The 13,041-nt window shown below is 45.8% G+C and overlaps 1 long non-coding RNA gene across 1 annotated transcript; it reads left to right on the top strand.

Annotated features, from left to right (window-relative positions):
- The first annotated feature begins 110 nt into the window (after nt 1-110).
- Nucleotides 111-2,764, top strand: LOC133055714 (uncharacterized). The gene is made up of 3 exons (XR_009692690.1): nt 111-247; nt 995-1,068; nt 1,990-2,764. It is a non-coding gene; the product is annotated as an uncharacterized LOC133055714 (long non-coding RNA).
- The last annotated feature ends 10,277 nt before the right edge of the window (nt 2,765-13,041 follow it).

Raw genomic sequence — 13,041 nt, 5'->3', positions numbered from 1 at the left:
CTCCCCCCGCCGCCCTGCGAGCATAAAGCCCAGCGCTCGCCAGCCCGCCCGCCCGGGCGCTCGCGGAGGCGGCGGCGCCCGGACCCCGCTCCCGCCGGGCTCCCGGGTCCCCGAGGGCAAGAGAGACCCCCTCGAATCCCGAGGCGGGCCGGGACCTGGGCGCGGCCGCACCCCCCACCCACCCCGGCACGGGGGCCGGGCCGCGGGAACGCCCTCCCGGAATGAAGCGCTTCCCGGTGCCTTCAAGGTAGCTCGGTTCCGGATCGGGGACCCACCCCCCATCCCTAGTCCTCTCTCTCAGTTCCCCTCTATCTAGAATCTAAGAAATCCCCAATCTCCCTGGGTCGGGTGGGAGATAGCCCCCCAATGCCCTCACGTTCCAGCTGGTGAGGATCCCTCCATTCCCCCTGACGGAGCGAGAATCGCCCTCCGAGCCCCCAATTTCCGCTAAACCTAATTTAGAGTTCCCCTCTCGGCGGCCCTCGGTCCACTCCCGGTGTCCCCTACCGTCCCCCCCCCTCCCGCAAGTCCAGTTCGGGGAACCCTCTCGGTGCCTCGCGTCCCGAGCGGGGAGCCTCCATGAGCACCCCAGGAGAAACCGTGTTAGTTTCCCTCGACCCTTTCTGAGACTCCCTCTCGGGTCCCCCCACCCCCAGCCCCTTCCAGGCACAGCCGTGGACTCTATAGTCTTTTTGAGGAAACCCTCCTGCTGCGAGCTCGGTTTGCCGGTTGCCCACTGCCCCCACCTCCCCAGTGTGAGGAATCGCCACCGTTTGCCTTCACTCCCCGGCTAACTCTGGTCAGCCCTACTCGAACTTCTGTCTAGATTCGGGAAAGCAGGTCCTAGAGGCTCACCGCCCAGTCCCTATGGAGGCTGGGGGAAAGGTCAGCGCCTCCAGAGGGCCCCCCCTCCGCTTCCAGTTTAGGAGCCCGTTGGCTCAGCTATGCCCCTTCCTTTTGGAATAACCGCCCCCCCCCCCTTTTTTTTTTGCAGAGTTCTAAACCCCACCCCATCGGATTGGAAGAACCTAAGATGCCTGCCCAGTGCGTTTGGAGTTACTTCTCTCGGTCCGTCTCAACTTAAAGGGCTCCCCATGGAGGCAAATGCCTTCCCGTCTTCCTTCTCCCCACATCCCCATCTTCTGGGTCTCTGAGACCTCCTAGTGCCATTGCCCTAGGCTCTTGGGAGCCATCTCGCCCACCCCTTAAACGCCCTCCCTCTAGCCCGGCTAGTCCACCCTGGATCGCGGGCAGATTCAGGCCACTCTCCCTACCCCATCTCTCCAAATCCACAGGCTCTCGTCAATTCCCTGGCAGAAACCAGTCAAGAAAGGGTCAAAGCAGGAGGCTAAGCAGCTGCTCCTCCCCAAATCCCGGCTGAGGGGTGGGGGGGTGGGGGGGGAGCGGTCTCAGCGCCAAACAGAAACCACCCCCCCCCCCGCCCCGCCCCAAACTCACCTCCACTGCTTCCCTCACCCCCCTTCAGTCCACTCTGCCTAACCCGGTGACAACCCTCGCTGACAAGCCCTTTGCTCACCTTGACCTCCACCCTCAAGTCAACCACCTTTTATTAATGTGTGCAGGAGCTCTGGGCAACGTAAACCTGACCTCTGGAAGGATGCCCATCCCCCTCCTCTCAGTATACTTTCCCCGCCCCCCACCCCAGCCACCTCTGCTAGAAGAACGGGAGAGACTCAAGTTAATGGTTTCCTTGGGGACTTTCTGGGAACACTCAGCAGGTATATCCTGCCACCCTGTGTGCATGACACTAGAAACAAACTTGCTTTTTCCTGTTTGTATCATCTGACTGGTTCCACAATTTCTCAGACACCCCCAGACTGGGGGTGGGGGGTGCCCCCACACATGGTATTTCTCACCATCTTAATACAAACTGGAACATCAGGTGTGTCCTGGAAGAGACATGGATAGGGGTCAGCAGGGTACCTCTCTGTTGTTAGGGAACTAACTATTCCTGGGTCTAAATTTCAGGTTTCGCGTGTGTAAAAGGGAGCCAATGAGGAGATAGGAGGAGGGAGCCCCAAGCGCCCATGAGCATTGATTTTGGTGCTAGTGCTGTTGGGTACTGGCTGTTGGAGGTGGGTAAGGATCATTTGTGCAGAGCCGGCCAAGCCGGGTGAGAGAGGATCCATTTATTATCCTCCTCGTGCAGGACCTCAGAGGAGGAAGCGTCTACTTGTCACTACCTGTCACGTGTGGGGTGAGTTTACAGAAGTCCCCTCCCACTGCAGGTTCATCTCAGTCTCAGTACTTCCTTCCACTTTGTTCACAGTAGGGGCAAGGAGTCCTTCGAGGGGTAGCCTTTACAGGACAGTGCAGCTGTAAATGGATGGTCCTCATAGGAAAATGGAGATCTCAGCGGCATTAAGGAAAAAATGATTTTTAGAGCAACTGGCCCAGACCCCAGAATTAGGAGATTAGAGGATTCGGTTCCAGTTCTTTCTCTCTAGTATGACACACCCTGAAAAATCACTCAGAAAATTAAAGCATAAATTGTTTTATACTTTAAAAAAATCCTCTCGAGAAATACAGTGGGCCAATGACATTCCACCCAAGTACCAAGATGCAACTTGGCACATTCATTCATTCCACAAATATTTATTGAACAGCTGCTACCTACCGGACACTGTCTTAGGTGCTATATTCCTAGCAGCTACCTTGGCGAAACTTGCTTACTAGAGACAGGAATCAGACAATAAATAAATAGATAAATAAATTGGTGATTTGTCAGTTACTTAATGGTAAGTGCCAGGGAGAAGGAAGGGGGATGATGAGGGTAGGGGGCACGGGGGAGAGGGTGATAAGCAATTTTACATCAGGAACGTCCTCACAGTCCTCACAGGGAGGGTAATGTTTTAGTCAAGACTTGAAGGAAATGAGCTCCATTAATCTGTTATCCAGAACTCTCATTTAAGCAGAATGCCCACATCTCTTAAGTGCAATGATAATTGATACTCATAATTTGACTTTCACTGCTCCAAAGCAGTGGTTCCCAAACTGGAACGTGCATTAAACAGAAAAATCACCCAGTAATTTTCAGTAGACACAGGGTGGACGGGGCCTCTGAAAATGGCATTTTTAGACAAGCATCCAGTGATGTTGATAGCTGAGGTTTTCCTTGAACCACTCTTTTTTTTTTTTTCTTGGACCACTCTTGAAGACACACTGCTTTAAAATATACTAAAGAGTCTTCTAGAATGACAACAACAACAAAATTAAAGATTAAATTACAGCCTGTGCAGTTTTGGTGTTGAGAGAATTTCACTGTGTTCTCATACTTTGAAAATGCAAAACCCTGGATTATCCAGAACATCCCATTTCTTGTCCATGCAGGAAGAGAAGAGAAATTTTATCACAAGCTGATTAGGAGCCAAATATTATAATCAGTCTGGCTTACATCCTTCCCCCCACCTCCCCCCACCCACAATTTTGCCCTAATTTCTCTCTGTACTTTTTACTTTCCCCAAATTTCTGGACAGCAAGCAATCGGCCGGGGGAAAAGAAAGCACTTGATCAAGAGTCCTGGGGTCCACAAATTGGTCCTGGAACCACCACTATTTCTGATTGTGTGGGTCTAGGGATTTGCCACTCAGCCTGCTGGACTTGCATTTACTCCCCGAATTGCTACAAGACTTAAGTGAGATCATGTATACGAAAACACCTTAAATACTCTGAGGCATTGCAGGGGAAGCTCTGTGACTGTGTATCCCCAGGTCCAGTTAACTTTGTCCAGTTCAAATTCAGTTCCCCTCAGGACTGTGTGGAACTGGCATAGAGATCAACAGAACAAAACTGAGAGTCCAGAAATAACACCTCACATTTATGATCAACTGATTTGCTGATAAGGGCGTGAACACAATTCAATGGGAAAAGAACAGTCTCTTCAACTGAATGTCTACATGCCAAAGAATTAAGTGTCATCTCTTCATCACACCATATACAAAAATCAGCTCAAAATGGTTCAAAGACTAAAACTATAAGAAGAAAGATAGACCAGTTGGACGTCATTAACATCGAAACCTTTGCACTTCAAAGGACACCATCAAGAAAGTGAATAAAACAATGAGACTTCCCTGGCAGTCCAAAGGTTAAGACTTCAAGCTTCCAATGCAGGAGTCTGATCCCTGATCCAAGAGCTAAGATTCCACAAGTTGCAGGGCAAAACCAAAAAATGAGAAAGAAAGTGAAAAAAACAACCCAAAGAATAGGAGAAAAATTTTGCAAGTCATGTATTTGCTAAGGGGCTTGTATTATATAGAATATAAAAAGGAGTCGTGCAGCTCAATAATAAAAGGATAGCCCGCCAGGCTCCTCTGTCCATGGGATTTCCCAGGCAAGAATACTGGAGTGGGTTGCCATTTCCTCCTCCAGGGGATCTTCCAAACCCAGGGATCGAACTCACATCTCCTTCATTACAGGCAGATTCTTTACCAGTGAGCCACCAGGGAAGCCACAATAAAAAGATAAATAACTCAATCAACAATGAGCAAAGGATCTGAACAGACATTTCTTCAGAGAAGATATGTAAGTGGCTGATAAGCACATGAAGAGATGCCCAACGTCATTAGCCATCAGGAAAGTGCAAATCAAAGCCACAATGAGATACCACTTCACACCCACCAAGATGGCTATAATCAGAAAGATAGATAATACCAACTGTTGGTAAGGATGTGGAGAAACTGGATCCTTTGTGCATTGCTGTTGGGAATGTAAAATGGTACAGCACGGTGGAAAACAGTCTAGAGAAGCAGGTCCTCAAAAGGTTAAACTTGAATTACCATATAATCCAGAAATTCCACTCCTAGGTATATACCCCCAGAGATAAAGGGAAACATAATCCGCACAAAAACTTATACATGTCAGTTCATAGCAGCATTATTCCTAATAGCCAAAAAGTGGAAACAACTGAAATATCTACCAAGTCTATACAATGGAATATTATTTGGCCATACAAAGGATTCAGTACTGAGACCTGCTACAAAGCGGATAAACCTTGAAGGCGTGATGCTGAGTGAAAGGAGCTGGAAACAAAAGGCCACATGACTGTGTGCTTCCATCTACCTGAGATGTCCACGGAATCAGGAAATCCACAGAAACAGGAAGTAAACTGCTGGTTGTCTAGGGTTTTGGCAGTGGGAAAACTGGAGATTTAGGGAAAGCAAAGTGACTGCTAGTGGATACAGGTCTCTGTTCGGAGTGATGACATATTCTAAAATTGATTATGGTGATAGTTGCACAATTCTGTGAACACACTAAAAACTATCGAATTATAAACTTTTAATGGGTAAATTGTACTGTATGTGAATTGTGTATGTATGTGCTCAGTCGTGTCCGACTCTTTGTGACCCCATGGACTGTAGCCCGCCAGGCTGCTCTGTCCATGGGATTTCCCAGGCAAGAATACTGGAGTGGGCTGCCATTTCCTCCTCCAGGGGATCTTCCTGACCCAGGGATCGAACCCAGGTCTCCTACACCTCCTGCACTGCAGGCAGATTCTTTACCCACTGAGCCATTGAGTGTGTGAATTATATTTCAATAAGGTTGTTAGGGAAAAAATCGCTTGCCTGTTATAAACCTTTCTCTTAGCTCTGTGTCTATCCATCAAAATGAAATTTACTCTTTTCTCCTGTAGCACCTTTTTTTTTTAAAAAAAAAGTCATTATTGTTAGTATTACTATCGTCTAGAAATTATTAAGTACTTTCCACATACCAGCACTGTACTAAGCACTTTTCAGGGATCTTCCCATTTCATTCTTCCAGCAATTCTTCAAGGTAGGAACTCTTGTATTTTTATTTTACTGACCAGGAAAAAGTCTTAGAAAAGTTTAGTAATTTGTCCAAAGTCACATAGTAAATGGGAAAAGTAATAGCTAAGATTTATTGAGCTGCCCCGGTGGCTCAGACAGATAAAGAATCTGCCTGCAATGCGGGAGACTCGGGTTTGATTCCTGGGTTGGGAAGATCCCCTGGAGAAGGGAATGGCAACCCACTCCAGTATTCTTGCCTGGGAAAATCCATGGACAGAGGCGCCTGGTGGGCTACAGTCCATGGGGGTCCCGAATATTTATTGAGCAATTAGTATGTTCAAGGCTGAGTGACTGAGCATACACATGCACAGACACTTTGCTCACAAAACTCATTCAGTCCCCACAACAGTTTTGTTAGGTAGGTTCCTATTTTACCCTTCTGGAAACAGAAGAATCAAGAGGTAAACTTGCTAATAAAGATCAGAATGGTAGCAAGTTTGATGCCGGAATCTCCACCATAAACCACTATATTACATAATCTACCTATTTCATGCATAACAAAGTGTTTGTTATTTCAGAAGTTCTGGACTCTTAGGCTGGTAAGAGAGCTACTTAAGGGCAGGGTATCTGTGCTAAGCTGCTTTGCAGTCTTGTGCACCATCATCTCCATCCTCAGGACCATACCTTAGACTAGGTGTTCAGTAAGTCCCTGCCTAGAACTCCACTGTGCTAGTGCTGGAGGATGCGACAATGAATGAGACAGGCAACTCTCCCCACCCTTGCAGAGCTAACAATCTAGAGTCAAATACAAGAGATAAAACTACTACTATAAAACTGCAATTTTTTAAGCAAGTCGTTTTAATCACTGCAATAATCCAATAAGTAGGTTCTGTTAACACGCCTGTTTTACAGATGAAGAAACTGAGACTCAGATACCAGAAATGACATGCCCAACGTCACACGGCTAGCAAGGGTGTGGGGCCAATCTAAACTCAACTCAACCCAACTCAAACATTAGGGTACATTCTGTCTCCATTTTTTTCTCTCTGACTTTTCCCCCTTGCCCTGGCAGGGAGAGAATTAAATAAACTATTCTGCTTGCCCAGCTGAGAACACCCACAGTCTGTCCAGACCTGCTGACTCTCCCACTTTCTCACTGTCGCTTCCAATGACAGCCAGAGTCAGTTTGATGTGTTGGTGAAAGGCGAATGCTTTGGGGAGTTTCACGGTTTCAGCATCTGAAGTCGCCTCTCTGTTGTAATTAACAATTTGATTTAGTATGGTCAGTTAATAATTCCACAATTCTGGGGCTGAAGACAACGATGCTAAGAGCCTGGCTCCTTTGTTTATTTTTTATGTTTTTAAGTGTTTATTTTGGGAAACTGAAACTGCAGACCTGAAGCACAGAAACCGCAGGTCTGTGGGGGAAGGGATGCCAGTCTGTTGGCAGGGGCTTCCGGTTACAGTCAGGCAAGGCATAAAGATGAGGGGCTGCCTAGAAGAGAGGGTCCCATCTGTGAGCACTGTTTGGGGAATAAATTGCTCTTTCCCTAGAGACCAGGTTTTCAGGTATCCCAGGGAAATCATTTCTGGAGTCAGTGAATATAGTAGAAAAAGCATTAGACAGGAAGTCAGGAGCTTGGGGCTCCATCTCTGACCTTGAAGCAGGCTCTTCCCCTGTCTGAGCCCTAGTTTATTCATCAGCAGAATGGAAGGTGGCCAGATTATTTGGTTTCAGTTTTTCTATTGATTAGTAGTGGCTGGGGCAGGGCAAGGATAGAAAGCTGTGATTGATTAGCGATGTCTGACATGGATACAGGTAATGAAGGAATATAGAAGAAGTGCCATGTATTTGCCTTCCCAGGACCATCCCTATGTCTTTTCCAGTTTTGGTCTTCTAGGGACTTTAGAACAAGCAGGGCAAGAATCAAGAGCCATGCAGCCATCTCCAGAGGTCAGGAAGTCAAGGGAGGTAGTTGCAAAGTGAGAATTTTATTAATAATGATAATGGGTGTGTGTGTGTTAGTCTGACTCTTTGCGACCCCACGGACTGTAGGCCTCCAGGCTCCTCTGTCCATAGAATTCTCCAGGCAAGAATACTGGAGTGGGTAGACATTCCCTTTGCCAGGAATAATAATAATACTTGATTCCACACGTGGAGGAAAAGATTTGAAAAGATTTATACCAAACATAAACCATTAACATCAAACAGGGGTGGGGGCCCACATTGTATGTTAGTATGCAAATGGATTTTTCCTGTCAGCGCGTGTTGAAATGCTTCAGCCGTGTCTGACTCTTTGCAACCCTGTGGCCCATAGCCCTCCATGTTCCTCTGTCCAGGGGATTCTCCAGGCAAAAATACTGGAGTGGGTTGCCATTTCTTCCTCCAGGGGATCTTCCTGACCCAGGGATCGAATCCACATCTCCTGTGCCTCCTGTATTGGCAGGCAGGTTTTTTTTACCACCAGCACCACGTGGGAAGTTTGTGGGTATGGATTCATCTTAACAATAAGAAAAAAACACAGTAAATATAATTGATGAGACTATTGAAAGACTTTTTCAAGAATGGTCATAGGAGCATTATTCATAATAGTCAGAAATTGGAAGCCATTCAAATGTCCATTAATAGGAGAATGAATAAACTACCGTATGATCTATTCATACAATGGAATACTACACACAAATAAGAAGGGGTGAATAAATGATACATGGATGAATTTCAAAAACATTATGTTGAGCAAAAGAAGTTGAACCCTTAAAAATATATACTACGTGATTCCATTTATATGAAGTTCTGGAACAAAACTTCTGAATCCATGGGGAGAGGAGTTGGTATAGTGTTTGTGTGGGGGGAGGGGAGAAGGGAGCAGATATTGCCTGGAAAGCAAGGAAGAATTTTCTGGATGATGAAAATGTTCTATTCCAGATACCAGCACTGTCCAATAGAATGAAGATGCAAACCAGAGCTGTCAACCAAATACAAATGTTAAGATATCTTCTACATTAGTTGATATCCGATGTATACTTTACGACACTTCCTAGGTTGGACTAGCCACATTTCAAATGCCCAGTAGGCACATGTCGTGAGAGGTCACTTTAGTAGACCACATAGGTCTGCATCTTATTTACTATGGGTTGTAGTTAAATATAAAAATTCGTCAAGTCAGGCACTTAAAATATGTACCTTTCACTTTATTTAAATTATAGCTCAATAAAAAGGAACATCATGCTTTACTAAAAAGGCAAAATATTAAAAATACATAAATAAAAGGAAGATAGGAAGAGACAGTGGGAAAAAGAGTAACCAGGCAAAGAAAGAATGTGTTACTGGGACTTCCCTGGTTCATTGGCTAAGACTCCCAGTACAGACCCCCACCCTTGATCCCTGGTTGGGGAACTAGATCCTACATACCTCAACTAAGACTGCACGTGCTGGAGCTAAAAAAAAAAAAACCCCAAACCCCTGCATGCACAACTAAAGATCCTGAGTATTGCAACTAAGACCTGGCACAGCCAAATAAATATTTAAAAATTTAAAAATCATATTAGAAAAAAAAGAAAGAATGAGCTACATCCATAAATCTGCTTAGCATCTTAGCAGAGAAATCTACCTGTACTCAGGACCCCAAGAATGGGTCAGAAAACCACAAAAGATTAACTTTGGAGAAGCTTATCAAAAGCGTAGTTTTCAGTCTTCAGCTTCGTTCCTGCTCTTCTAGCGTGTTACGTGTGTGTGTGCTCAGTCGTGTCCGACTGTTGCGACCCCACGGACTGTAGCCTGCTAGGCTGCTCAGTCCATGGGATTATCCTGACAAGAATACTGGAGTGGATTGCCATTCCCTTCTCCAGGGGATCTTCCCAACCCAGGAATCGAACCCAAGTCTCCTGCATTGGCAGGCGAATTCTTTACCGCTAAGCCACTGGGCATGTAACTAATCACAGTACATGTAGATATAGACAATTTTTCTGAACCCTTGACACCTGGTCCGGATGATGCTAAGAACTTTCCTGCATGATCTTTCTTAATCCTCTCCACAGTCCTCTGAAGTTGGTTCTGCTCTGATACTCCAATTTTGCAAACCAGAAAACCCAGCCTCAGAGTAAACTAATAATCATAATAACAATAATAAAGAAAAAAATAAAGAAGAAAGAAAACCCAGTCTTAGTAAGTTGTCCAAAGTTACTCAGCTCAGAAGTGGTGAAGAGGGGATTTCTATGCAGGCCTCCTGGCTTCTGACCTGATATTCTTTTTTTTTTTTAATTTAATTTTGGTAAAGGGTATCTTTGTTGTGTCATGTGGGATCTCTTGTTGCAGCTCAAGGGCTTCCTCCTTGTGGAGCATGGGTTCCACAGCACTCGGCCTTAGTTGCTTCGCAGCATGTGGGATAGAACATGCATCCCTTACATTGCAAGGCAGATTCTTAACCACTGGACCACTAGGGAAGCCTCTGACTGGGTATTCTTAAACACTCCCTCTAAACTGAAGCTTGAAAATGCTTTACTTACTTTCAAAAAAAAAAAAAACAAAATGAAAGAAAGAAAAGAAGAGAAAGAAATAAATGAGGAATGGTGGACTCAAGGTTATGTCTATGAATAACGTCACGCTTGCTCCCTGACCTTCAGACATGCTCTCCGGCGTGCTTTCCAGGAAGAGTTGGGGTTATATAGGGCTTCTGACTATCTTATCTGAATGCTCATGGAATTATGCATCATATGGGATTGTCATTCCATCAGGAGCGTCCAAATTTCAGAAAGGTTGAGAACAGTTGCCGTGAAGAGCCTCAGAAGCCTTCTTGCTTTACAGATGGAAAAACTTAGAGATCCAAAGAGAGAAGGATTGGGACATCCCCCGTGGTTCAGTGGTTAAGGCTCTAAGCTCCCAATGCAGGGCACCTGGATTCCATCCCTGATCAGGGAACTGGATCCTGCATGCCACAGTGAAGATCCTGGGTGCCACAACTAAGACTCAGCACAGCCAAATTAAAACAAAACAAAACAAACAAACAAAAAAACAAACAAAAACTTGCAAAGACTCTTGCCCAAGTACCCAGTGGTTCCATCTTTGTCTCTTCACTTCCCACCGAATAAATCCAGTGTGAGTTTTCTACCAAGTCAGTTCCCTTGGAGAAATCTACACCTGAATGAGACTTGCTGCCAGTTCTTGAGGAGTTTATTACTGTTTTGTTGAGTTGTTAAGTTTTGTCTGCCCATAGACTGTAGCATGCCAGGCTTCCTTGTCCTTCACTATCTCACAGAGTTTCCTCAAACTCATGTCCTTTGAGTCGGTGATGCCATCCAACCATCTCATCCTCTGTCGCCCTCTTTTGCCTTCAGTCTTTCCCAGCAGCAGGGGCTTTTCCAGTGAGTCAGCTCATTGTATCAGATGGCCAAAGTATTGGAGCTTCAGCTTCAGCATCAGTCCTTCCAATGAATGTTCAGGGTTGATTTCCTTTAGGATTGACTGCTTTGATCTCCTTGCAGTCCAAGGGACTCTTAAGAGCCTTCTCCAGCACCACAATTCAAAAGCATCAATTCTTTGGCACTTAGCCTTCTTTATGGTCCAGCTCTCACATGCATACATGACTACTGGAAAAACCATAGCTTAAGGAGTTTACACTCCAGTAAAGGGACAAATTACAGCATATTAAGTAAAGTAGGAGGATCATAAGACCTTAAGAGAGCTTTGCAGGCTCAACAGAGGGAAGGTACAGCAGGTTGGAGAAGAAAGGAAGATTGGCATTTAAGCTGGATCAGAAAGCAGAAATAGAGGAGTGGGCACCCGTGTTGACTGAACTGTGTATGCATTTCCTACATCCACTGCACATCACGGTGCTGGGTCTACATTAAGGCTCTAGCAGTGTTGGTAGACTGGATGCAGGATGGAACTCTTTCACCAGAAACAGAGAAAGATGTACTCATTCATTTATCCATTCATTCATTCAGCAAATGCTTACTACTTGTCTGTTATGTTCCAACCATACTGCTAAATGTTTTACCTGGGATTTAAGTCAAATATCCCATCACCAGGCCCACCTCTCTTTATTGGACATAACAGAAAAACAATAATAATAAGAATAGGAGTGATAATTACCAGTAGTCACAGCTTACAATATGCCAGGTGCTTTGCTAAGCAGTACGCATTAATTGATTCATATCATTTTCCCTCCCAAACTGAGGTAGGTGCATTTATCAACTTCACTTGGCAGAAGAGGAGACCCAGACACTGAGAGGATATATAACATCCCAAGGTCACATGGCAAAGAAATAGGGAGCTGGGATTTTCACGCAAGTTGGTTCTTTTTAAAAAATATTTATTTGGCTGTGCCGGGTCCTAATTGTGGCAAGGGAGGATCTTCAATCTTCGTTGCAACATGTAGGATCTTTAGTTGCAGCATGTGGTATCTGGTTCCCTGACTTGGGATTGAACCCTGGCTCCTTGTATTGGGAGTGGAGTCATAGCCACTGGACCATCAGGAAGTCCCCAGGCTGGTTCTAAGCCATTTTAGAATCCAATCACTTCTATGCATTGTCTCGTCCACCACCAGGTCCGGGTACCATGCTCTCAGTAAGATGTCTATAAAGCACACCTGGTATTCCAGCGGTTGCTCTGGCTCTCTGCCCCAGGCTGAAAACCCTCTAATAGCTTCCTGCAGCGACAGAATAAAATCCAAACACAGTGGCCCAGAAAAGTCTAGATAAACTGGCATCTGTCTCCCTCTCCAGCTTCATCTCCCCAACATCCTACCTCCTCTCTTTTCTCTGATCAACTGACCTTTCAGAACCTGGAATCGCCAAACTCTTTCTCCACGGAGGACCTTGGAACCACGGTCCTGCAGCCAGGAGCATCTGTTTCCTGGAATGCCTGCCCTTCGCCCTCTTCTCTCAGCCTGCAGCCGCCTTGACTCAACCTGCAGCATCTTTGCCTGAGCCTGGACACCCTTCCCCAGTCTGACCACGCTGCCTCCAGCTGGGAACATCCCTTCCCTCTGTGCCTGCTTCCTTTCTTTCCATCTTTCGAGTTTCCGGATAAATGTCACTTCCCCATGGGACTTCCCCACATCACTTCTCTGATCTTTTATTCCTTTGCCTTTCCCCCACTCCTTCGTAGCATCTGCCACAGTGAAGATTCACATGAACCTCTTGCTTGGTTAACACCTGTGTATCCCTAGGTTGTAAGCTTCTTGAAAGCAAGGACTGTCTTTTCCTGTTCCCCATGATATGGCTGGCACGTAGTCGGCACTGTATAAATCTCAATAAAATGAACAAACGGGTAAAT

This window comes from Dama dama, chromosome 5 (genome assembly GCF_033118175.1).
Source record: "Dama dama isolate Ldn47 chromosome 5, ASM3311817v1, whole genome shotgun sequence".
Classification (NCBI taxonomy): domain Eukaryota; kingdom Metazoa; phylum Chordata; class Mammalia; order Artiodactyla; family Cervidae; genus Dama; species Dama dama.
The sequence above is the reverse complement of the archived record's forward strand: the minus strand, read 5'-3'. Positions and strand labels throughout refer to the sequence as shown.